Source organism: Chiloscyllium plagiosum, unplaced genomic scaffold (assembly GCF_037043375.1).
Source record: "Chiloscyllium plagiosum isolate Xiang-an unplaced genomic scaffold, Cpla_swu_hap1 HiC_scaffold_26, whole genome shotgun sequence".
Classification (NCBI taxonomy): domain Eukaryota; kingdom Metazoa; phylum Chordata; class Chondrichthyes; order Orectolobiformes; family Hemiscylliidae; genus Chiloscyllium; species Chiloscyllium plagiosum.
In genome coordinates this window covers 15886203-15910906 of record NW_028270164.1, presented here as the reverse complement: position 1 = coordinate 15910906, position 24704 = coordinate 15886203, and the positions used below count along the sequence as shown (strand labels likewise).

At 41.7% G+C, this 24704-nt stretch overlaps 1 long non-coding RNA gene across 1 annotated transcript; it reads right to left on the bottom strand.

Moving 5' to 3' along the window:
• Window positions 1–1614: 1614 nt before the first annotated feature.
• On the bottom strand, window positions 1615–20060 carry LOC148145091 (uncharacterized). The gene is made up of 5 exons (XR_015750901.1): window positions 19945–20060; window positions 18828–19145; window positions 15922–16030; window positions 13339–13402; window positions 1615–4897 (listed from the first exon to the last, which is right to left on the bottom strand). It is a non-coding gene; the product is annotated as an uncharacterized LOC148145091 (long non-coding RNA).
• Window positions 20061–24704: the final 4644 nt, after the last annotated feature.

Below are 24704 nucleotides of genomic sequence, written 5' to 3'. Positions count from 1 at the left end.
CAAAACAGCATTAAAATATTATTTCAATGAGCCACCACACAAGGCAGCACAGAGGAACTATGCAAAGCCGAGGAGAATCACCAAATGACTTCATCCAGAGGCTCACTGATGATGTTACCTAATACGGTGATGAAGTGACTGAAAATGAACTTTCCAGTTCAGCGAGCAAACCTACATCCAGAACCTCAACCTGAGCTACAAATTTTCTCAAAACACGCTGATGTTGTCAGGTCCTTTACTGCCCTAAAAGGAAGGTGGTGGCAACGCATCTACCTGTCGCAGCTTTTACCCAGGTGACTGTAGTGAGAAATGTCAGCTTCGGGAAACTCACTCCCAGTTGGAGTGCAAATTATCTTTCCTCTGCTGCATGACTGAGAGGGTGCTGCACTGGCTGAAGTGCTGTCTCCAGGAAAGGAAAGAAAGGCCCTAGCAGAAGAAAGAAAGACAACTCTGAGAAAGTTTGTCACAATGTACGACAGCTTCGAAACCAGCAACTGCTCCTGAAAAATGAAATTTTGTTTAAAAATCCTGGTTCTGTGGGAGCTTGAAAAATCCAACTTTTAAAGAAATCCCAAGGCATCACAAGCTGTTCATTGCATTCAGATAGACCGCTTGGTACATCTTTCTTAAAACTGTCCTCAAACGAAAACAGGGCAAAATACATATCTTAAAGCATGGTATCATCACACTTTCAAATATGACATTAAATTGAAGCCTCATCAGCATCCTAATATAGATGCAAAAGATTTCTGGTCTTCTGTTTTTAAGAGGAATAAGGTAGTTATCCTGATATTTATCCTTCAGTCAATGTTACTAAAGCATCTTTACTGGTCATTATCATGTTACCATTTTGTGAGAGTTTGCAGTACACAGTATTGACTGCTGTCTTTCCTATAATGCAAAACTGGCAACATTTCAAGAGTACTTCATTGACTGTAATACATTTTGAGACATGCTGAGGTTGTGAAAGGTGCTATACAAACGCAAGTTCTCCTTTACTTTTCTTTATGCTCCTTAATCATGTTTTTCAGTCCTAAACTCAGAAGTGTGCGGCACAGTGGCTCAGTGGTTAGCTCCGCTGCCTCACAGTGCCAGGGACTCAGGCTCAATTCCAGCCTTGGGTGACTGTCTGCGTGGAGTTTGCTCCCTGTGTCTGTGTGGGTTTGCTCTGATATCCTCCCACAGTCCAAACATGTGCAGCTCAGGTGAATTGGCCATTCTAAATTGTCCATTGTGTTAGGTGCATTAGTCAGATTAAAATCGGGTTGGCTGAATTACTCTTCAGAGGGCCGGTATGGACTTGTTGGACCGAAGGGTCTGTTTCCACACTGTAGGGAATCTAATCTAATGTGTGCTGCTACTGCAGCAGTGTGACATTTTCTCACTCATGGTCATGCTGAAGCCTTTCAAAGCAAATTTGTCTGATTTGCACTAAATTAAGGATCATTTAGCACTGCCAGCCAGTGCCTTCTAGGAATAAGACTGAGACTCCCCAGTCCTGTAAGATTCTTGCAGAGGAGTCTGTGCTAAAGCTGTTCACAGAGAGAAAAGGCCAACAATCTTACCCCTGGCACCATCCAATTTCCTAAAGTATAGCAAACAGTAATCACAATTGGCAAGCGGTGAACGTTTAGGATTTGGCTTTATTATCGTTGAGTGCTCAGATACAGGAATTGCTATGTTTAACCTTTTGTAACACTCTATCTCTTATTAAATATTTACAGTATCTATTCTGTTACTGATATCACAAGAGCAAAGGCATCGCAATAATGGGAACTTAAATGTTATTGTTGTTATGCACATAAAAACTATCTCAAGGCATGATGCAATTTAAAGCATCAAAGATTAATTTACTGCCCATTCATCATTTTTTTTTAACCTCAAGTGTTTTAGTTAATTGAGCAGCACAAGTGAAAGGCTCTGCAACACAGAATCAAACAAGCAGGACGGGAGGTAACTTAGTAAAATGAACTCCAAGGGTGGAGTATTAACAAGTGGAGATTGTGGGCATGAAAGGGAGGATGTGTTGGTGGAGAAGGGAGCACCAAAGAATGAAGTACTTTGACAGATACATTGTGAACTGCCAGTTCCCCTGCACACCTTTAAATGAAGGATACACTGTAGTATACAATGGCAGGGGCAGTATTCTGTAATACAATTTGGGGACACGGGAGCATATTGATAATGTCACTGAATGAGCATTCCAGACCTCCAGACTAAGTTTCTGGGTTCATGAGTTTGAATTCAGTAAAAAAAAGCTGGTGGCCATGTAACCACCATTGGCTGTTGTAAAAACCTACTTGGTTCACTAATATCCTCGAGGAGTGAAATCTGTTGTTCTTACATCTATGTGTGACTCCAGACCCAGATGTGACCCTTGACTGTCCTCTGGGCAATAAATGCAAGACAAGCTAGTGATGGCCACAATTAGTTAAAAAAAATTCATTGGACTTGCTCTTCAGTCCTGCCACTTCCAGTCAAAAATGGCGGTGGACAATTAAACAACTCACTGGAGGAGGAAGCTACACATATTACTCATTTGGGTGGCATAGAGGCTCAGTGGTTAGCACTGCTACCTCACAGCGGCAGGGATCCAAGTTTGATTCTAGCCTCGGGCAATTGTCTGTGTGGAGTTTGCACGTTCTCCCTATGTCTGTGTGGATTTCCTCCGAGTGCTCTGGATTCCCCCCACAGTCCAAAGAATGTTAGGTGAGGTGAATTGGCCGTGCTAAATTGCCCATAGTGTTCAGAGATGCGTAGGTTAGGTTCGTTAGTTAGGGATAAATGTAGAGGAATAGGGTAGGGGAATGGGTTTGGGAGGGTTACTCTTCAGTGGGTCAGTGTGGACTTACTGAGCCTAATGGCCTGTTTCCACATTGTAGGGATTATATGATTGCCAATCATGGAAGAGCCCAACATATCAGTAGTAAACATCAGGAAAATAGGCCAGATCTGTAATAGATATAAAGGGCTGGGTGAAAGTCATGCCTTCCCAAAACTCCCAAAGCTGAAATTCAGGATCCTTTCTTAATTGCACAGATCAGTTTGATTACAATCTGGACAAGTAGAAACTCCAAATAGTGAAATTTGCTTGCAATATGTCCCATTATACTCCTGTTGATATCACTTTTTTGCATAGTTTAAATAAAATATCAGGCTATAGCAATGTATTATTGACTGATTTCAGCAATCACCTAGCTTGTCAATGAATATTTTTGCCCCTAGCATTCCACCAATAGCTGGATTTATCTCACATACAGGAAGATCCATCTCAAATCATCTTCCTATTATTTTCCACTTTGGGAGAAGATTAAGATGAAAATTGAAACAAGTGCAAGAAGCACGTAGATTTCTGCCAATCTTTCATTCCTAATTATGCAGAAATTCCAATTATGCAAAAGCCCGCACAGTCCTAAGTATTCATTTCCTCCTTTATGTTTGTCACTTCTTTTCATCTGCTGTTTTGTAGACAGATATCCCGTTGTTTACTGCAATTAGAAGTGTTTTGTCAGCAAAAAGGTGAAGGGTTAAAATTCCAACCTTTGCTCTTGACTAATAATCCTTTGAAACCATGTCCTTGGCAACTTTCCATTCAACTGTTCTGTGTCCCATAGGTTTTACGGGAATGGGTGAAGTAACACAAAAGGACTAAGGCATGGAGCATTTTTATAATCACAGGTATCTCCAAATCAGTGCTCAAAATCTTTCCACCGCATGACGCTTGCTGAGATTTTTCTTTTGTTGTTGTACAGCAAGGGTACAATATTTGACGTTAGAATGTTGGCGGCATAGAAATAAATATTTGCAAGTTGCATGACTCACATCTGAAAGAAGTTAAGTTTGGGCTGACATGATCATGGTATTTCATGCCTATTGAGAGAATTTGGCCATATTTAGCTGGAATCATGTAAAATAATAAAGATCATTAAATTTTATGCACTTCCTCAAGAAACTCAGACCAAGCCCTTAGGCTTGTAGGTCTCCGATGTCATTATCAAAACTTGAGAGGAAATTGAAGATCTCAACAGCCAGCCTTTCCTTAATTTTCCTTCAGAAAGCACGATGTTCCGGATCTCAGTCGGTACTTCTCCATCACCTTATCTGGCAGACATTTACAGTTCTGATTTGAGCTCCATTACCAACATTGTTTCGAAAGTACAATCTGATTTGAAGCTCTCACTACAATAATTGCCCGAACAGGAACACACACTTGTTCATGGAACAGAACCCAACTTCAATTCAACCTTAGGAAAATGTTTTTGTTTTACTAGATGAGTCATTATGTGTTTAAAAAACTATTCACACAGATCAACAAAATACAAATGTGATCACAGTCACGTAAGTGGTCTGACTAAGCACAAATGGTTACGTCAGAGAGGGTCATTGGGGTGATTTTTGGAATGTAGGTGAAGACTAAATTGGAAACCTGCAAAAATTGAGCCAGCTGTCACTATTGAGACACAAAATATACTACAGGGATGAGAAGCTGTGTTCTAATCTTCCAGCAGCTGACTGGTAGAATACTGGTAGATGCTCACCTCTGCCAAAATATAGATAGGCTGCATCTGTTGTGAGTGTGGGATGCCATTTAAAGAAGATAAACAAAATTCCTGCCCCAAGCAGGGTATTCCAATGGAGCAGATCAGATTCAAGCTGCTAACATTGTATTTGTAAGGTATAAACCCTTGCAGAGTAAGGATGAAAATACAAGGGCCCAATGTTAGGTCACTTCTTTGTGGCTCCCTCATGACCACATACATTGGTGACCTGAATTGTGACTGAAAAGTTGAGCACCTGAAAAGTGATGTTCCAATCAATAAATGCAAAATATCGCGGAAGCTGGAACTCTGAAGCAAACACAAAGCATATTGACGAAATTCAGCAGATCTGGCAGCATCTGCGGAGAGAGAAATTAAATAAGTGTTTCAAGTCTGACATGATACTTCTTCAGAAATAAAAGAAAAAATGGCAAATTGCTTTCACTGTTTAACCTTGGCCAGCCTCTTGGTAAAAACCAGAAAATCACGGCTTTGTTCACATTTCTCCTAAAATAATAGTCTTCGGATGCATGGGTTATACAGTAACAGCCTGAAAGTGGTGGAGGTTTTGTAAATGCTAATAATGGCGCAGGATATCTGCCAACCTGGTTTTGAAGTCATCACCACCTCATTCATTCTAATTTAGTCACATTAGTATTATCCCCAAAGTCTGGGACTAATCTCAATCAACAAAAAATATACAAGATAACCAACAAATATTGATTGCTAACCATACAGTACTGATATCTCTGTGGTCTTAATACATTTTCCTTTATCCAGCTTTAGGTCAAAATCATTTATGTCTTTTCAATAGCTGAGAGACTTTGGGATCTTCTAAGTAATAAATTTATGACAATTTCAAACATTCTCAATGCTAACCATTGTTCCAGCTTATAAACATGAACCTCTGACAGATTTTTATTTACATAAGAACTGGTGATTCTAAAAGTGGGATTTTAATGGGTTTTTTTTGTTATATCTTTGCCATGCGTCATCTTCCTCTTGCAGAATGGGAGAAGGCAGTAATGGAGGCCAGGCAACTTACTCAGAAATTAGCTTAAGGTGGAGATGTGTAGCAAATATAATTGAATTAAAGTGGAGATATCTCGTAAATAAAATCGAATTATCAAAAGTAGTGGATGAACTCATAGAAATATTGGAATTTGTGGACCAAAAGAAACTAAAGTCCATCAAGTTTATTTTCTACTCCCCAGTAAGTGCATTTTTAAAAAACCTTTACAACAGTGTCAAACCCAGTCTTTAATGTCCATCAATAATTGAGTAGGAGGAATTGAGCTCTTTTCTCCCTTCTCACCTGCACGGTGTAGGTAAACACCAGGGTATTGGAAATGGATTTCCAGCGTTCTGTCCAAGCAAGTGAAGGGACAGCAATGTTGTTCCATGTTGAGATGGTGTGTGGCTCAGAGGGAATCATTGAGGTGATTGTGACCCATGTGTTTGCTGCCCTTGTCCTTCTAGTGGTAGATAGGGAATAGGAGTGAATGTTGAAGGTTTGAAGTAGATAGTGAACGAGAGTGAATGTCTGAAGGTGGAGTACAGGGTGCCTGTCCAGCAGGCTATTTTGCTCAGAAGGTGTTCAACTTCTTGTGTATGATTAGAGTGGCACAGTGGCTCAGTGGTTAGCATTGCTGCCTCAAAGCATCAGGGTCCCAGATTCGATTGCAGCCTCGGTTGACCAGCTGCACATTCTCCCCATGTCTGCGTGGGTTTCCTTTGGGTGCTCTGGTTACCTCCCACAGACCAAAGATGTGCAGGTCAGGTGAATTGGCTATGCTCAATTGCCTGTAGTGTTAGGTGCATTAGGCAGAGGGAAATGGGTCTGGGTGGGTTACTCTTCGGAGGGTCGGTATGGACTGGTTGGACTGTAGGGCCCGTTTCCACACTGTAGGGAATCTAATCTAATCAGGCAAATGGAGAATATTCCATCACACTCACAAACTTATGCCTTGTAGATAGTGGACACACATTGAGAAATCAGGAAGTGAGTTACTTACACAGAATTCTCAGCCTCTGACCTGTGCTTGCAGCAGATATTCAGAACTCAAGAAGGGTCACTGGAGACAAAATGTTAACTCTGCTGTCTCTCCAGAGATGCTGCTAAACCTGCTGAGTCTTTTTCCAGAATTTCCTGTTTTTGTTTCTGATTTTCAGCATGCATAGTTCTTTGGTTTATTTTTGTTTAATACTTTTGGTGTTAGTGTTTAATTTAAATGTTCCAGACCAAAAGTGTTTGGTTAAAATTCTGAGGGGGTTATCTGAAGCTGAAAAAGCTAAGCTCAACTGTATGAATGCTCCAGTAACATACTAACCACGTCTCAAGCCAAGGCATTGATACCATAGTTAAATTAAGCCCTGTAGATGTGAAAAAGAAGGACATTTTCTCCAATGTGAGTACTATAAAAGTATATTGTTGGCATTAATGTAGTTGTATTTTGCCATATTTCAAAATCTTTAAAATTTGTTTTATACATAAATAGCTTGGGTTTTTTCTATTTAACTTTATTTATCTTGTCTAATAAACTTTCATTTATTGTTAGTGCTATCTTGAATACACAGTGTCATGTATTTATGTTTCAGTAAATGACACTTTGTTAAAGTGAAAACGAAACAGTCTGGGATCTAACTTGATTAGTAATAACATAGTTGGGATTGTAACCCATATTTGGGTCAAGACTGGGATGATGTTTGGTATGGCCCTGACAGAACTTCAACTGAGCATCAATTTAGAATCATAGGCTGCCTACAGAGTGGAAGTCCCTCAGGCACTTCAAGTCCACTCTGGCCCTCTGAAGAGCAGTCCATCCAGAGTCAGGTATCAAGAGGGTATTGGGTGATATTTGTTTAGAAATAGTTTGCAAGGGTATGGGGAAAAGGCAAGAGACTGTCATAAGGTAATGATGCTTATTTGAACAGATGATGGGACAAATTGCCTCTTTCTACACTATAACAATTCTGTGATTCATTGGAGAGAGAAAATTGGTTATGTACAGCTTGAGAGTAACCATTCCACAGATGTGGGATCAGGTGAAATGGCAGTCCACTCTGTAGGCTTTATTTTGCACCACACTGTAGTCATCTAGCCAACTGTACTAACCAACCCCTTAGCACTGTATGGACCACCATGATCCATTGTTTTCTCTCTTATCATTATGTCCAAAATAACATGAAGAGATCTTCTGCAATTTGCTCTAATGAAGCTCTTATTTGTGGGCTCAAACCTATTTTCCCTAGTTTTGCAATTTCTTCTGTTCTCGATGAAATTGCTGTTCAGAATGCTAACACAGAGTAAGGAACAGGAGCAACATACATGAGGGGAAGGAGGTGTAAAACCAGACCAACATTTTCCTACACAGGACACTTCAAGTAAATTTATAGACCCGTTCATCCAAGCAGCTAGGACATTCACAAGTTATTCATCATTTTTTTCAATGTGTCTCATTGACAGTTCATGGACAACGGGTTGATTGTAACCAGGGATCAGCTCAGTGTCATTTTTATCATGTTTAATGGAGGGTTTCCCTCTATGAGGCATTGGGAGTTTTCTCATTCTATCATTCCAAACTTACCTCATTAATATGACATCCTGGTTGTTTGGTGCTGGCCTGATTTTCCCACTGGCTGTAGGCCGAAGTATTCATCACTACTGGAACATATCGGGATTCCTGGCACCAGTGCCATAACTAAAAAGCCGTTATTCACCCAGTCAAGTTCTGACAGCTCTGCACCATTCATGACATTTGCTTTTGACAAGGCAGATAAGAGAAAATTGGCACCCCATTTTGTAGACAGGGACTTAGAGGTCCTAGGAGACAGGATGCTGCAGAGCAACAATGTCCTCTTCCCCCAGGATCAGAGGAGACCATCACACCAGACCCTGCCAGTTGGGTCTGAGGTTGCCACTCTAGTCAGTACGGTCTCCACCATCCAGAGAAATGCTCAGCGTTGGCACAAAAAGGTCAATGACCTTCTCTGTTTTGCTGGAGTAAGTGCCACCTTCTCTCTGCTATTCCCGCATGTTCTGTCATCACCATTCTCCTTGACCCTTCATCCATGCATGCCAATATTGGCAAACCATCAGCCGTATCACCATGCCTACTCTCAGACCAACTCAGGTGCCACTTCAGCCCTTCAATACTTCTTTTTGGAGCTGAGGGACATCTATAACTCGCTTGCTTCTGGCAGGTTACTTTGCGGCCACATAGAAATATAGAAAATAGGAATTGGAAGAGGTTATTCATCCCCTCGAGCTTGTTCCATCATTTATTATACTCCTGGCTGATCATCCAGCTCAGTATCCAGTTGCTGCTTTCTACCCATTATTTTGAACCCTTTAGCCCCAAGAACACATGCATCTCACTGGCTTTCTTAGAGCTCACTCAGTTTGTATTTAATTGGAGGATTCTAGCCTCTGTATATTTCTCATTGTTTTGTTCGTGCACACTCACTGACTTCAGCACTGACTTACAGACTGCCAGCCTCTGTGTGGGTCACATTGCTTCCTACGTGCACAGGGTCTTAAGTGCTTAATTACAGATTAGCAGCTGCTGCATAGCACAGAGAGAGAGGCAGGCATCATATGATGGTGGGGAGCACTGAACGATCAAAGGGGTTGACATGTTGCTCTATGTCCATACTACATCAACATCAAAACTGCAGCATGTGCCATCAGCTTATGTGGCAAACACACTGCACGTGCTGCAAGAAAATAGCCATGAGTAAAATTCAATGGAAAGCAATCCTCAGTGGGATAAAGGGAGATTACAGTCAGTCAAAGTGTATCACCACAGTCCAGCCCAGGAGTGTGAATGCAATCAGTCAGATATCTGAACTTATCAGAGTCTGGGGGATCCATGTCCTTCGAATCTGGGGACTGGCGCATGGTCAATCTCCTGAGAGGCCAAGTGCAAACAGTACAGGTATTACAGGTACTCAACACCACTGAGGAGATAGTGACTGCTGCTCCACAGATCCCCACCCCATCCCTAAGATTCCAGGTTGGAGGAATTAGAAACAAAGACAGGTGTTGTCGAGGGACTGTCCCACAGAGAGGGGATCACAGGGAGATGGAGTTGGAAACAAGAGCAGTAGGAATGTTGCCAGTAGTCCATGACAAGGCATGATCAATTATTTAAGATCAAGGGATTTCACCAATCTCCCACCTCCCTCATGTCTCCATCAAACAAACATGCAGCCTGCAAGTAGATTTATCTGGCAGTTAGAAAGTCTTTCATCTTTCTCACCTGTAGCTGAGTAAGTTCCTGCCAAAGCAGCAATAGGCCCTCAAGTGGTTTTTAATGGTAGTTACTTGACTACATAAGCTTCCCAAGTGGGGACAGTGTTGATGGTTGCTCACACATCTTCCTGCTTGGATGTTACATGGACAGGATTCTCACTCCTGGAAAATTGGTAGATTTCTAGCCTTCACGTGAAGCCGATCATGAATCAATTTATTGAGCTCACCTTGTGTTACTGTTTGACCAAAAGAAACAACTAACAATAAATTGTAACATTTCACCTCAGACCAGCCTGAGGATGAAGCCAAAATGCTGTCATATAGAACACAAAGCTAAGTGGTCTAAATTCTATACCATTATCCAGTGGACTCAGTCACAAGAAGGTAATAAATAGGAACAAGAATAGGCCATCTGGATACAGAGCTGGGCTGGGCAGATGGAGTCCAACTTGGAAAAGTGTGATGTGATTCATGTTGGAAGGTCGATATTGAATGCAGATTACAGGATTAAAGGCAGGATTCTTGGCAGTGTGGAAGAACAGAGGAATCTCGGGGTCCATGTCCATAGATCCCTCAAAGTTGCTACCCACGTTGATAAGTTTGTTAAGAAGGCATATGGTGTGTTGGCTTTCATTAGCAGGGGGATTGAGTTTAAGAGCCACGTGGTTTTGCTGCAGCTTTATAAAACCCTGGTTAGACCACACTTGGAATGTTGTGTTCAGTTCTGGTCACCTCATTATAGGAAGGATGTGGAAGCTTTAGAGAGGGTGCAGAGGAGATTTACCAAGATGCTGCCTGGACTGGAGTGCAAATCTAATGACGAAAAGCTGAGGGAGCTAGGGTTTTTCTCATTGGAGCAAAGAAGGATGAGACATGACTTGATAGAGGTGTAAAAGATGATAAGAGGCATAGCGTGGATAGCCAGAGACTTTTTCCTCGGGCGGAAATGGCTATCGTGAGGGGGCATAATTTTAAGGTGTTTGAAGGAAGGTTTAGGGGAGATGTCAGAGGCAGGTTCTTTAAACAGAGAGTGGTGGGTGGGTGGAATGCACTGCCACCAGTGGTAGTAGAATCGGAGACAATTAGAGACATTTAAGCGACTCTTGGAGAGACACATGGAAGATAGGACAATGAAGAGCATGTAGGTTAATCTGATCTTAGAGTAGGATAAAAGGTTAGCACAACATTGAGGACTGAAGGGCCTGTACTGTGCTATACTGTTCTATGTTCTAAATCAAGCCTGGAGAAGAAAGCCAGACAGTGTGCAACTATCTGTACCATTGTTCTTAGAAGGAACACAGTTTGAGCTTAAATCAAAGTTACAGGAAGACAGTGCAAGTACGGTACTGACTGCATTTTTAAACATGAACAACTCTGAACTCTATAGCATGTAGCTGTGGAGCAGTCAGGAAATGCTACAAACATATCTCTGACATCTCATGAAAAGTAAGTGACAAGGTAAAATATTCAGCAGTAAGTTGCTCCAGTCCAAGTACAGGGTCAGTACAGAAGCTCTGTTGAGCACCTCAGGGGCTAGGGTGCACCATCAATGTGTTTGGCTCCCAGACATTTCATCACCACGCTAGGTGTGATTGACAGTGTGCCTCCGATGAAGTGTTGGTGGTCTGTCCTGCCTGGTTTTTATGTGTCTGTTTTCTGGTACTTCCAGTTCTGTATCTGAATCATTTGCATAGCAGGTCCAGTTCAATATGTTTATTGACTGAATTCTGGTTGGGGTGCCAGGTTTCAAAGAATTCTCTAGCGTGTCTCTGTTTTGCCTGTGCTCGGCTGGTTACATTGTCCCAGTCGAATTTGTCTACTTCATTGTCTGTGTGGGTGGAAAGGAGAGAGTACTGGTCATGTCTGGCAGTGGTGAACTAATGGTCATTCATTCGTAAATTCCGTTTTTATCTTGTTTGTCCTATATAGTGTTTTTTTAAGTCCTTGCAGGGTATCTTGTAGAAGCCTGGCAAACAAATCTACAACCTCATCCACAATCTGAGCTACAAATCTTTTCAAAACTTCTAATGTTATTTGAATTTGATTTTGGTAAGTTTCTATTGCATTTCTGTAAGTTTTGGTTAACCATTTGATTGGATTTCTCTTGCAGTGCTCCATCAAGGGATGTTTACTCTTCAGAACTGAACAGAAACTCTGTTGGATTGGATTGTACCTCTGTGGAAGATGAACACCGTATTTGATAGCTGGTCAATAGGAGAAAGAGCAACTTGGGTACAAAGGAAATGATTCAAGAAAAAAAATGAAGAAGCAACGATTTAAGTAATATGGTCAATATATCCACAACTGTGGGAACCTGGACCCAAAGAGGAAGCGATCTGCTTCTCTGACATACGGAATGGTGCCAGGCAATTCGACAACAATGGAATAATAATAGAACAATAAGGAAAAGTCAGGCAGTGACAACTGGCAAGTGGGCAACCATGATCTAGTGGTTATAATGAGGTCAGCCAGGTAGTTCTCATAGGATATGAGTTCCCTGATTAGGGCTGTTAATCTGGTTCAATCAGGGATCTCTGGCTGACAGATATAAACAGGAGTGTCAGAGGCTCTATTCGCTCTGAGAGTTGGCTCTGAGCTAGCTGGATCAGTGTCAGGTACTGTGCACGTGTGACTTGGTGACTGGATACTGGCCTCTGTGGGGTTATTTCACAAGCATGCAATATATTTGACTGAGTTGTTATGAGGTCATTTATAGAACATTTCCCACAGTTGACAAAGCGTCAAGTGTCAGTGTATCACAATCAATGTCATTTCAAAGTGACGAGTATTGTATTATTTTTGTGTTTGTTCATCAATAGTTTTATTATAATTTAACTCTCAAACATTTGGTGCCAGTTTGATTCACATCAGGATAGTATTTTCTTGCCAGACCGCAAAAACATTCAGAGTAGGTTGTCACAGACAAGAAAATGGAAACCCTAAGCTTTGAAACAAGCATCAAATTTTTATCATTTTTAATAAGTTGTTTCCCAGCGTTCATGAACTGCTTTGATTACTTTTTTTTCCAATTAAAATTTTCAAGCCCTGTAGACAAACAGATTAGTAAAAGGTTCACAGACACTTTAGAAAGAAGTTCCTGACTCCCATTGCAGTCGTTCCCAAGAGAACAGAAATGATACAGAACAGTTCCCCTGAAGGAACGAGGAATGAAAGTGGATGAGCAAGTCCAGTTTCTTCCGCATGCATTCACTCCCAATGAATCAGATACATGGCAACACAGGTGGAATTGAAGAGAACAGCACCGCCCAGCATTCCGTTTTCAAATGAATACAGAGAGCCTTACACATGAAAGCAAACAAATGGAAAACAGCCTTAACAATTAACAACTTTTCAAGCTCATACTCCAGCAATTAAGTTGGATCTTTTGAATTGCCAAAACGGTTAAGATTACCTATCTAAATTGATAAAACTTGTGGCTGTATTTCATTATAAGATGACCCCAACCTTTAAACATGCTGAGCTTGAAATAGATTTACGGTCAACACACCCTTTATCGTACCAACATTTATCAGAACAGATACTCACGAGTGGAGCAACCCACACATTTAGTAGCTTCAAGATTCATTTGGTGTCCAGAGTTAATCTGTTGCTATAGAGAGGATTGGATTGATGTGAGTTCATGATGTAGATGATGGGAAACACAAATCAGACATTGGTAAGCACAATTGTGCTTGAACATAAAAAACAATTATGGATGTCAACATTTTTAAAAAATTGGCAGATCGATTAAATAGGCCCACATGTTTCTATTTAAACCAGAGAAAGACCGAGTCAGACCAGTTTAGAGTAATGTATTGTGGCTTTTGACAATTGCACAAATCTTGGCGTTGATATTTTCTTGATTACTGGTAGCTCTGACATTTGCGTAATGCAGCACATTACCAAGGATATTTTAATCCAACTCCTGGCAGACAGAGAAAACACAAGATCAGCTGGTTTTACACCACACCCAATATACCTCTTATTAACTTCAGTTGAGAATAGGTGGGATGTAAATCAAGTGATACAACCAATCAGCTTTTCTTTTTAATTCACTCATGGTATTTGTCTGTTGTTGGCTGAGGCAGCATTTATTGCTTGTCTCCCATTGCCCTTAGCAGGTTAGAATAAAGTTGCCCTCAATATTCCTGTTTGACATCAGCATTCTATACTACCCTACCATATCACAGGTTTGTGCAGTACTTTCATACATATAATGAGTTATTTTGTTCTTAATAAATTGGCAAGGCAGAGTATACAGACAGGCCACTCCAATATTATCTCATAGGGGCTGATTGTACAAAGGGCTAATGAATAAAAATTGAAGATCTTATGAATAGATTCCAGTTGATCGGTGAAGGAAGTGAAGAAGGTTAAAGATTTTGATAACATGAACATTTTGCAGGTTTGACAATCACACCTTGATGCTGGTGGTAGAGCTAAGCACATGACCCTTTTAAACAAATATGCGCATGGAATAAATATGAAGAGGCTGGGAATAAAGTACCAAGAATATTTCAGTTGTTCCATAGCATGGATGAAAAGAACAAGAAGAGAAGTTTACAAAAAGCCACACCTAAATTAGCAGAGCTGCAGCACGTATTGTGATGTGCACATTCTCTCCACCCAACAAACACACACTAAACAAAGCACAGCATCGACAATAGGATTTAGTCATTTCTAACCACCCAGGTGTTGACTTCCACAAGAGTGGTCATGAACCACATCATTGGAATGTTGACTCAGCAGTTTTGGATGCTAATGTTGTCCTACTGTGCATTCCAGCTAAGAGGTCAAGGCCTGTGGTGATCTTGGCATCTTAGTCCTGCAAAAGGAGCATCATTATGGTGGCACGTACATGAGCATCATGAACAGCAGCTGGGGGAAAGCTGCAGGGATTGTAAATCAATAACTACGACCACAGTAACTTCCAAATATTAAAAATTGCACATTGCACTCGACTACATCCACCAATCTCTTGACTAAAGTATTTCAGTCTTCTCATCAGTGCTAACAGATTTTTAAATAATTCTATACGTGATGTGTGTCATTGCCAGTCATTTTTTTCTCTGGTGCTTTCTCTAAGTAAATATGTTCTCTTATACCTGTTTTATCCTATCCACTACCTCACAGGCAGAAGTTGATCAATTTCTGGTATTTTCTGAGAAAAGACATTGGAGTGACATATTCCATCAGGTTGAAACTTCAGATTGAGCTTCAATTCCTCCCCATGCTCAATGCTTACTGTGATGGACGACGTGAAGATCAGTAAAGCCCCCACTTTTTGGGTAATCCTGCTGATCTGAAAAGTTGGAACTCCAAGTCATTACAGCAGCTGTCTGAGCATCTGGGGATGGACTTCTCTCATTGGACCATCTATCATAACTTTGCCTGTAGTTACCATGCATTATAGACTGCAATGTTTAGTCATTCTCTCCATATGTCTTAATGTATCTGTCCACTTGTGGCAATATCTACATGGCACTGCTTGAAGCAGTGATTACCCCAACTGCAGTGCTCCAAAAACACCCTTCTAACAGACGGTTGGGAATATCCAGCTGAAATTCACCACACATATGTCATGCAAGTTAGCCTATCCACAGACATGGAGGTTGAAAGTTAACATACAACCCACAGTACAGCTCAAGCCTCATAATCCTTCAGTGGGGGACACAGCTCCTGACTCTCCACAACATGATTATCATCAACAAGGAACAAGTCAGGAGCATGACCAAATACCCCCTCTTGCCTGGATGAGGGCAGCTCCAACAATACTCAAGTGGTTACAGGTGATACTCAAGTGGTTGCAGGTGATACACACTGTTGCTACTGAGTATTAGTAGTAGGGGGATTGAATGTTTTGTGGATGTTTTGGCAATTAATTGGTTTGTTTTGTCCTGGATTGTGTCATCCAGCATAAAGCCCCCTTGATTGGCACCATAACCACAAACATTCGCACACTCCACTACCAATGCTTAGATGTAGCAGTATGTATCATCTATAACACGGGTTGTGGAAATTCACCATAGCTCTTGAGAAAGCACCTTCCAAACCCAGATCATGTCCAGGTCAAGGGCAGAAGATACATGGGAATACTGCAACCTGCAAGTTCCCCTCCAAGCCACTCACCATCCTGACTTGAGAATATATCATCATTCATTCATAATTGAAGGCAGCTCACCAACACCTTCTCAAGGACAACTGGGGATGAGTAATAAATGTTGGGCCAGCCAGCAACCTGTGAATGAATAAAAACAATCTTAACATTGCCTTCTACTAATGACAAATCAACAAGCCCATCATTCTACAATTTCTCTCTCCTTTTGTTTTAAATAGTGGGGTTACATTTTGTGACTTTCCAGTCTGGTTTGTACCCGTATTATCATTTTTGAGTCCTGCTTACATCAGGAAGCTACTGAATGCTTTGTGGGCTGTGTTCATTGGTAATTAATTCTGTCTAAAGGTAGCTGGAAGATTCTATCTCCCCTATTCTGACAATCTGGCATGTGGAAACCCTGCTTTCCCACTCCAATTCCGTCAGCCAAGTTTGACAGTAGTGGACAAGAACTTTCAAAAGTTGATTGGGAAAGGTTATTTGCAGGTAATGGGATGGTTGGAAAGTGGAAGGCCGTCAGCAATGAGGTGACCAGAGTCCAGAGACAGTATGTTCCTGTTGGTGTGAAGGCCAAGGCTGGTGGGGGTAGGGAATGTTGGATGACTAGAGAAATTGAGGCACTGGTCAAGGAAACAAAGGAGATATATGGTAGGTATAGACAGCTGGGATCGAGTGAATCCCTTGAGGAGTATAACAGCAGAAGGAGTATATTCAACATGGAAATTAGGAGGACAAAAGGGGAACATGAAATAACTTTGGCAAAGCAGGTTAAGGAGAATCTAAAGAGAGTCTACAAATGCATTAAGGTTAAAAGAGTAACTAGGGAGAGAATAGGGCCCCTTAAAAATCAACGAGTTCATTGATGCGTGGATCAGCAGGAAATGGATGAAATACTAAACGAGTATTTCACGTCAGTACTTACTGTGGAGAAGGACTTGGAAGCTAGAGAACTTGGAGAAATAAATAATGATATCTTGAAATGTGGCCACATGACAGAGGAGGAGCTGCTGGACATTTTAAAATGCATAAAAGTAGATACATCCCCGTGACCTGATCAGGTGTACCCGAGAAGTTTGTGTGAAGCTAGGGAAGTGAGTGCTGGACCCCTTGCTGAGATACTTATATCACTGATAGCCACTGATGAGGTGCCAGAAGACTGGAGGGTGGCTAATGTGGTTCCATTATTTAAGAAAGGTGGTAAGGAAAAGCAAGGGAACAATAGACCAGTGAGCCTGACATCAGTGGTGGGTAAGTTGTTGGAGGGGTTTCTGATGGGCAGGACTTACATGTGTTTGGAAAGGCAAGGACTGATTAGGGATAGTCAACATGGCTTGGCATGTGAGAAATGTGTCTCACTAACTTGGTTTATTTTTTTTGAAGCAATGATGAAGAAAATTGATGAAGGCAGAGCAGAGGACTTTGACCATATGGACTTCAGCAAAGCATTTGACAAGCTTCCACATGGTAGACTGGTTAGCAAAGTTAGATCACATGGAATACAAGGAAAGAGCTAGCCATTTGGATACAAACCTGACTGGAAGGTAGGAGACAGAGGGTGGTAGTTGAGGATTGCTATTGGACTGGAGCCCTGTGACCAGCAGTGTGCCACAAATATCAGTGCTAGATTCCACTGCATTTTGTCACTTATATAAAGGATTTGGGTGTGAATATAAGAGGTATAGTTAGTAAGTTTTCAGATGACACCAAAGTTGGAGGTGTAGTGGACAGCAGAGAAGGTTATCTCGGAGTACAACAGTTAGGCCAATGGGCTGATGGGCCACTGGGCCGAGAAATGGCAGATGGAGTTTAACTTAGATAGATATGAGGAGTTGCATTTTGGACAGCAAATCAGGTCAGGAGTTATTCACTAATGGTAAGGTCCTGGGGAATGTGGCTGAACAAAAAGACCTTGGGGTGCAGTTTCATAGCTCCCCAAAGATGGAGTCGCAGGTAGTGATGAAAGCATTTGGCATGCATGACTTTATTGGTCAGTGCATTGAGTTGGGATGTCATGTTGCAGCTGTTCAGGACATTGGTTAGGCCACTTTTAGAATACTGCATTCAACTTTGGTCACCTTAATTTAGACCAGACGTTTTTAAACTTGAGTTGGAGCAGAAAAGATTTACAAGGATGTTGCCAGGATTGGAGGGTTTGAACTATAGGGAGAGGATGAATAGGCTGGGGCTGTTTTCCATGGAGTGTCAGAGGCTGAGGGATGACCTGATAGAGGTTTATAAAATCATGAGGGACATGGACAGGATGAATAGACAAAGTCTTTTTCCCAGGGTAGAGGAGTTCAAAACTAGAAGGCATAGGTTTATGGTGACAGGGGCAAGATATAAAAAGGACCTGAGGGGCCTATATACACAGAGGGTGATGTGTGTATGGAATGAGCTGCCAGGGGAAGTGGTGAAGGCTGGTATGATTACAACATTTAAAAGGCGTCAGCATGGGTATATGAATAGGAATGGTTTAGAGGGATTTGGGTCAAGTGCTGGCACATGGGACTAGGTTAAATTGTGACAACTGGGCAGCATAAGCAAGTCGGACTGAAGGGCTTGTTTCTGTGCTAGACCTCTCTATGACTCTATCTGTCCAGTTAGCTGCCTCTCTATGGTGTTCTGAACTCTCTCCTCCTGAAAGCAAGGAAAGTAGAGACTTTAAGTGTAAGAAAAGGAGTGGATTGAATGGGCATAAAGGCAAGCTTTAGGAAATCATAGAAAGTGATGGCATAACACTGCATTAAGGTAGTGTGTGACCAGATTGTAATATGAGGAAGTATCTCAACAGAGAGGGATGGGTGTCTTTCTAAGGTATGGTCTGAGTGTGATTTGCTGGAGAAAGCTTTGGAAGGCAGATTGATGGGCTGCTGGGCTAAGACACACATTTGGAAATTCTTCACTGTGCCACATTACTTACCTTCTCTGATAAGGTCATTAACTTCTTGTAGGACTATATCCAGGAGCGTAGAACCGCACTTTCTCTGCTCACTTCTCTCGGCAACTTCTAACCACACTTTCTTGTACTCTGTATTAAGTTTCTTCTTCCCATCGGCAGGGAACTGAATCTCCTTGTGGGCCCTTGGAGCCAACATCATCTCCAGGGAGGCATCAGTGGTATTATCTTGGTATTACCTTGTTATAATGTTGTGAATCCATAGCTCCAGGCTCTGGCTCTGTTTAAACAGCTGTACAATGTTTCAAATCTCATCTTAACAAGCCCTTTTAAATATTTGAGCTGCAATAGACAGATACAGGTCATCACCACACCCACTTGCGCTAATTGGTCAGAAACCCACGATATCAGTTGCTAATGCACTGACTGTGTTAAGACGCCACGATCAAACAAATGTTTTCTGAAATGCCTGGCTTCCGTATGTGCTGCCAAGTTCCCGTGTTGCTCGCGGGTTGGAAAACTAAAATCCAGCCCCTCGTTCGGAAAGAACCAGCTCAATGTCAGCCATGTGGTGTTAGTCGGATCAGTACTTCTCAGGAGGCTCCAGGTCTTGGTTGCACTGTTCATACTGGCTCCCACTCAGTTGAATTGACCAATCTACATTGTCTCATGAACCCAGGATTGGACTTCAAATCACACATCTTGTACACGAACCGATCACCCCTCCTCTGCCCTCTGCTTACCACTCCCTAATTTCCCTATTTCACACATAGCTTTGAGCAAAATGCTCCATCCTTGGCTTTCTGGCCTGAAATTCAAAATCTCTGGCAAACTTTTGACCAAGTCATGCTCTACTCAAGTTCCAATTTACCCAGAGACCGTTTTGTGTCTATTTGCTTTCTCCATGCATTGGAATCATAACCGATATTTGTCTCCAAAATTCCATTACCTTTCTCTTCCCTTAGCCTGCAATATTATTGCTAAACAAGTCTCAACAGCATCCTCCGCCCAGGCAGCTCCAGTCCATCTGTTCTATCCCAAACCTGCTCCTTTATTGATGGTATACACTTTAGGTGCCAATTCTTCTGAATTCCTTTCTCAAAACCTACTGTCCGCCCTCAAATGAATCTTGAAAGCATACCTCTTTCACCACCTTTTTGACCTTCTTCATTAATTCCACTTTACATTGTGCTCGCTGTTCACCTTGCCTTCTGAAAATGTGCTTGCTGTTTTTCATTACACAGAAGTTGAGGTGTGAAGGTGTGCTGTTGTGATCGGAGTACAAACTAATATTGAAAAATAACTTTGTAACTACCCATCCTCTCTATCAAGATCTGTTTATTACTGCTAAGTTCAAGGATTGCTAAATTTTGCCATGAATCAGAGGCAACCTGATGCTTAATGAAAAATAAATATTGTGCCCTTTTAAACCTTTCCCCATAATCTCTTTCCTTGTTTTCAAGTCATATTCCAGATAAGGCTTTCCATAGCTTGCATTACGTGTTTCTGCATACTTTGTACTACTGTGTCCAAACTTCATCTAAACCAGGAAGAAGCTTTATACACAAGGCAAAACAGTGCAGTGTGACCACCACCCATCCAAAACTTTATTTGATATGCATCAATAATGCAGATATAAGCACGCAATCCAGCTTATACCATGATCAAAATGAGGGAAAACACTGGCACAAAAATTGGCAAGTCTCAAGCAAGATTAGAAGCCTTTTCTCCCTGTAGAGTAATAGATATGTGGCACAATGCAAAGCTATGTTGATTAACATTTGAAAATAAGCTGGATGAACATGGTGTTAAGAATGGGATTAAAAGTCAAAAGCAGAGGCTTCGACATAGAGAATCAAATGTCCTCTGGAACATTTGTTGCAGTCCTATTGGGACCAGAGAAATATTATCCATCAATCTAACTAGTCAAGCCTGAACAATAGTTCAGAAGCAAAGCAGGAAAGCAAGGTATGATATGCAAGTTTAAAAGGCAAGTTTAAAAGTGAAGAGTGCAAAGGTGAAAGTATCTGGATTGCTTCCAGTGCTATCTAGGGCAATGGAGAGAAGGGGAAGTCCAATCACTTCTCAGGTTAGTGGAAGAAATCAATATTGTATACAAACAGGGAATTTCCTGTAGTAGAAGGTCTGTCTGCTTAATATAATCACTGAGTGGCTCCATATGGCCTATCCATGAAAATTGAGAGGGCCACGGTGCTCAGTTATGACTCTGGTGTGTGTGTGGATTTCAGTTAAACATTTTTTTTCCTAATTTGAAGGCTGGTATTTGTCAGTTTATTTCTGTTATCACGCTCAAAAACCTTGTTTACTCAGGGTTAAGCCCAAAGAAATTCTGAAGATATTATAGGATTCATTCTGGGCAGCTTGCTTGAGGAACCAGCTTATACTAAATTCAAATACAATCATGCGATGTGATGTGTTCAGTTAAGACTGTTTGAATTTGTGTATCGCTGGACATCGGAGTGCATCTGGGAAAATTAACAAACAGTGAAATTCACAACTAATCTTGGAGGAACTGTTGGGCGAAGTTCACAGCACAGAATCAGATAAGTTAATTGTTGTTTTAAATCTGTCCAAGAGAAAGGCTGCAATAGCGTGTATAGTGGATTCTTTCTTGATGATATGTTTTTGGAGATAAGTCTCTTGATTAAACTTAAGATATAAGCCATAGCTCTTAATTTAACCTGGATCGGAGATGCCGGTGTTGGACTGGGGTGTACAAAGTTAAAGATCACACAACACCAGGTTATAGTTCAATAGGTTTAATTGGAAGCACACTAGCTTTCGGAGCGACGCTCCTTCACAATCACCTGATGAAGGAGCGTCACTCCGAAAGCTAGTGTGCTTCCAATTAAACCTGTTGGACTATAACCTGGTGTTGTGTGATTTTTAAATTTAACCTGGGGCAGTGTTTGTAGAGGAATAAGACGGTGTTATTTTCTGGGTCTGTAAATTGTGAAGGAGCAAAAATGGCCTTTGCAGTGATATGTACTTCTTGTCAGATGTGGGAGTTTAAAGAGAGTTTAAGGGTTACTGCGGAATAAACCTGCCATAAATGCTGTTGGATGCGAATCTTATCAGATCGAGTGGATCGGTTGGAGAGACAGATAGAAGCGATGAGGAATTTGCAACAGCAACAGTGTGTGATGGGGGAAGGGGGGAAGTCTCAGATGCAGTCACATAGATGGGTTAACTCCAGGAAGGGTAAGAGAGGTAGGCAGCATGTGCAGGAGTCTTTTGTGGATATACCCATTTCAAACAGGTATGCTGTTTTGGAAAATGTAGGGGGTGATGGATTCGCAGGGGAACGTAGCACGAAACGCCAGGTTTCTGGTATTGAGACTGGCTGTGATGCAACGAGGGGTACATCGGGTTCCAAGAGATCAATTGTGTTAGGGGATTCTGTAGTCAGAGGTACAGACAGATGTTTCTGTGGCCAGCAGAGAAAAAGCAGAATGGTGTGTTGTTTCCCTGGTGCCAGGATCAAGGATGTCTCAGAGAGGATGCAGAATGTTCTCACGGGGGAGAAGGGCCAGCAAGAGGTCATTGTACACATTGGAACCAACGACATAGGAAGGGAAAAGGTTGAGATTCTGAAGGGAGATTATAGAGAGTTAGGCAGGAATTTAAAAAGGAGGTCCTCATGGGTAGTAATATCTGGATTACTCTCAGTGCTACGAGCTAGTGAGGGCAGGAATAGGAGGTTAGAGCAGATGAATGCATGGCTGAGGAGCTGGTGTATGGGAGAAGGGTTCACATTTTTGGATCTTTGGAATCTCTTTTGTGGTAGAAGTGACCTGTACAAGAAGAACAGATTGCACCTAATTTGGAAGGGGACTAATATAATGACAGGGAAATTTGCTAGAAATGTTTGGGAGGATTTAAACTAGTAAGGTGGGGGGTGTGGGACCCAGGGAGATAGTGAGGAAAGAGATCGATCTGAGACGGGTACAACTGAGAACAGAAGTGAGTCAAAACAGTCAGGGCAGGCAGGGACAAGGTAGGACTAATAAATTAAACTGCATTTATTTCAATGCAAGGGGCCTAACAGGGAAGGCAGATGAACTCAGGGCATGGTTTGGAACATGGGACTGGGATATCATAGCAATTACAGAAACATGGCTCAGGGATGGGCAGGACTGGCAGCTTAATGTTCCAGGATACAAATGCTACAGGAAGGATAGAAAGGGAGGCAAGAGAGGAAGGGGGAATGGCATTTTTGATAAGGGATAGCATTACAGTTGTGTCGAGGGAGGATATTCCCAGAAATACATCCAGGGAAGTTATTTGGGGGGAACTGAGAAATAAGAAAGGGATGATCACCTTATTGGGATTGTATTATAGACCCCCCAATAGTCAGAGGGAAGTTGAGAAACAAACTTGTAAGGAGATCTCAGCTATCTGAAAGAATAATAGGGTAGTTATGGTAGGGGATTTTAACTTTCCAAACATCAACTGGGACTGCCATAGTGTTAAAGGTTTACATGGAGTGTGTACAAGACAATTTTCTGATTCAGTGTGTGGATGTACCTAGGAGAGAAGTTGCAAAACTTGACCTACTCTTGGGAAATAAGGCTGGGCAGGTGACTAAGGAGTCAGTGGGGGAGCGCTTTGGGGCCAGCAACCATAATTCTATTCGTTTTAAAATAGTGATGGAAAAGGATAGACCAGATCTAAAAGTTGAAGTTCTAAATTGGAGAAAGGCTAATTTTGGCAATATTAGGCAAGAATTTTCAAAAGCTGATTGGAGGCAGATGTTCACAGGTAAAGGGACGGCTAGAAAATGGGAAGCCTTCAGAAATGAGATAATAAGAATCCAGAGAAAGTATATTCCTGTCAGGTTTAAAGGGAATGCTAGATGATTAAAGAAATTAGGGTTTGGTTAAGAAAAAGAAGGAAGCATAAGTCAGATATAGACAGGATAGATCGAGTGAATCCTTAGAAGAGTAAAGAGAAAGTAGGAGCATACTTAAGAGGGAAATCAGGAGGGTGAAACGGGGACATGAGATAGCTTTGGCAAATAGAATTAAGGAGAATCCAAAGGGTTTTTATAAATATATTAAGGACAAAAGGGTAACTAGGGAGAGAATAGGGCCCCTCAAAGATCAGCAAGACTGCCTTTGTGTGGAGCCACAGAAAATGGGGGAGATACTAAATGAATATTTTGCATCAGTATTTACTGTGGAAAAGGATATGGAAGATATAGACTGCAGGGGAATAGATGGTGACATCTTGCAAAATGTCCAGATTACAGAGGAGGAAGTGCTGGATGTCTTGAAACGGTTAAAGGTAGATAAATCCCCAGGACCTGATCAGGTGTACCCGAGAACTCTGTGGGAAGCTAGAGAAGTGATTACTGGGCCTCTTACTGAGATATTTATATCATCGATAGTCACAGATGAGGTGCCAGAAGACTGGAGGTCGGCTAACATAGTGCCACTGTTTAAGAAGGGCAGTAAAGACAAGCCAGGGAACTATAGTCTGGTGAGCCTGACCTCAGTGGTGGGCAAGTTGTTGGAGGGAATCCTGAGGGACAGGATGTACATGTATTTGGAAAGGCAAGGATTGATTCGGGACAGTCAACATGGCTTTCAGCGTGGGAAATCATGTCTCACAAACTTGATTGAGGTTTTTGAAGAAGTAACAAAGAAGATTGACGAGGGCAGAACAGTGGGCATGATTGATATGGACTTCAGTAAGACGTTCGACAAGGTTCCCCATGGGAGACTGGTTAGCAAGGTTAGATCTCATGGAATACAGGGAGAACTAGCCATTTGGATACAGAACTGGCTCAAAGGTAGAAGACCAAGGGTAGTGGTGGAGGGTTGTTTTTCAGATGGAGGCCTGTGACCATTGCAGGGCCCTCTACTTTTTGTTATTTAC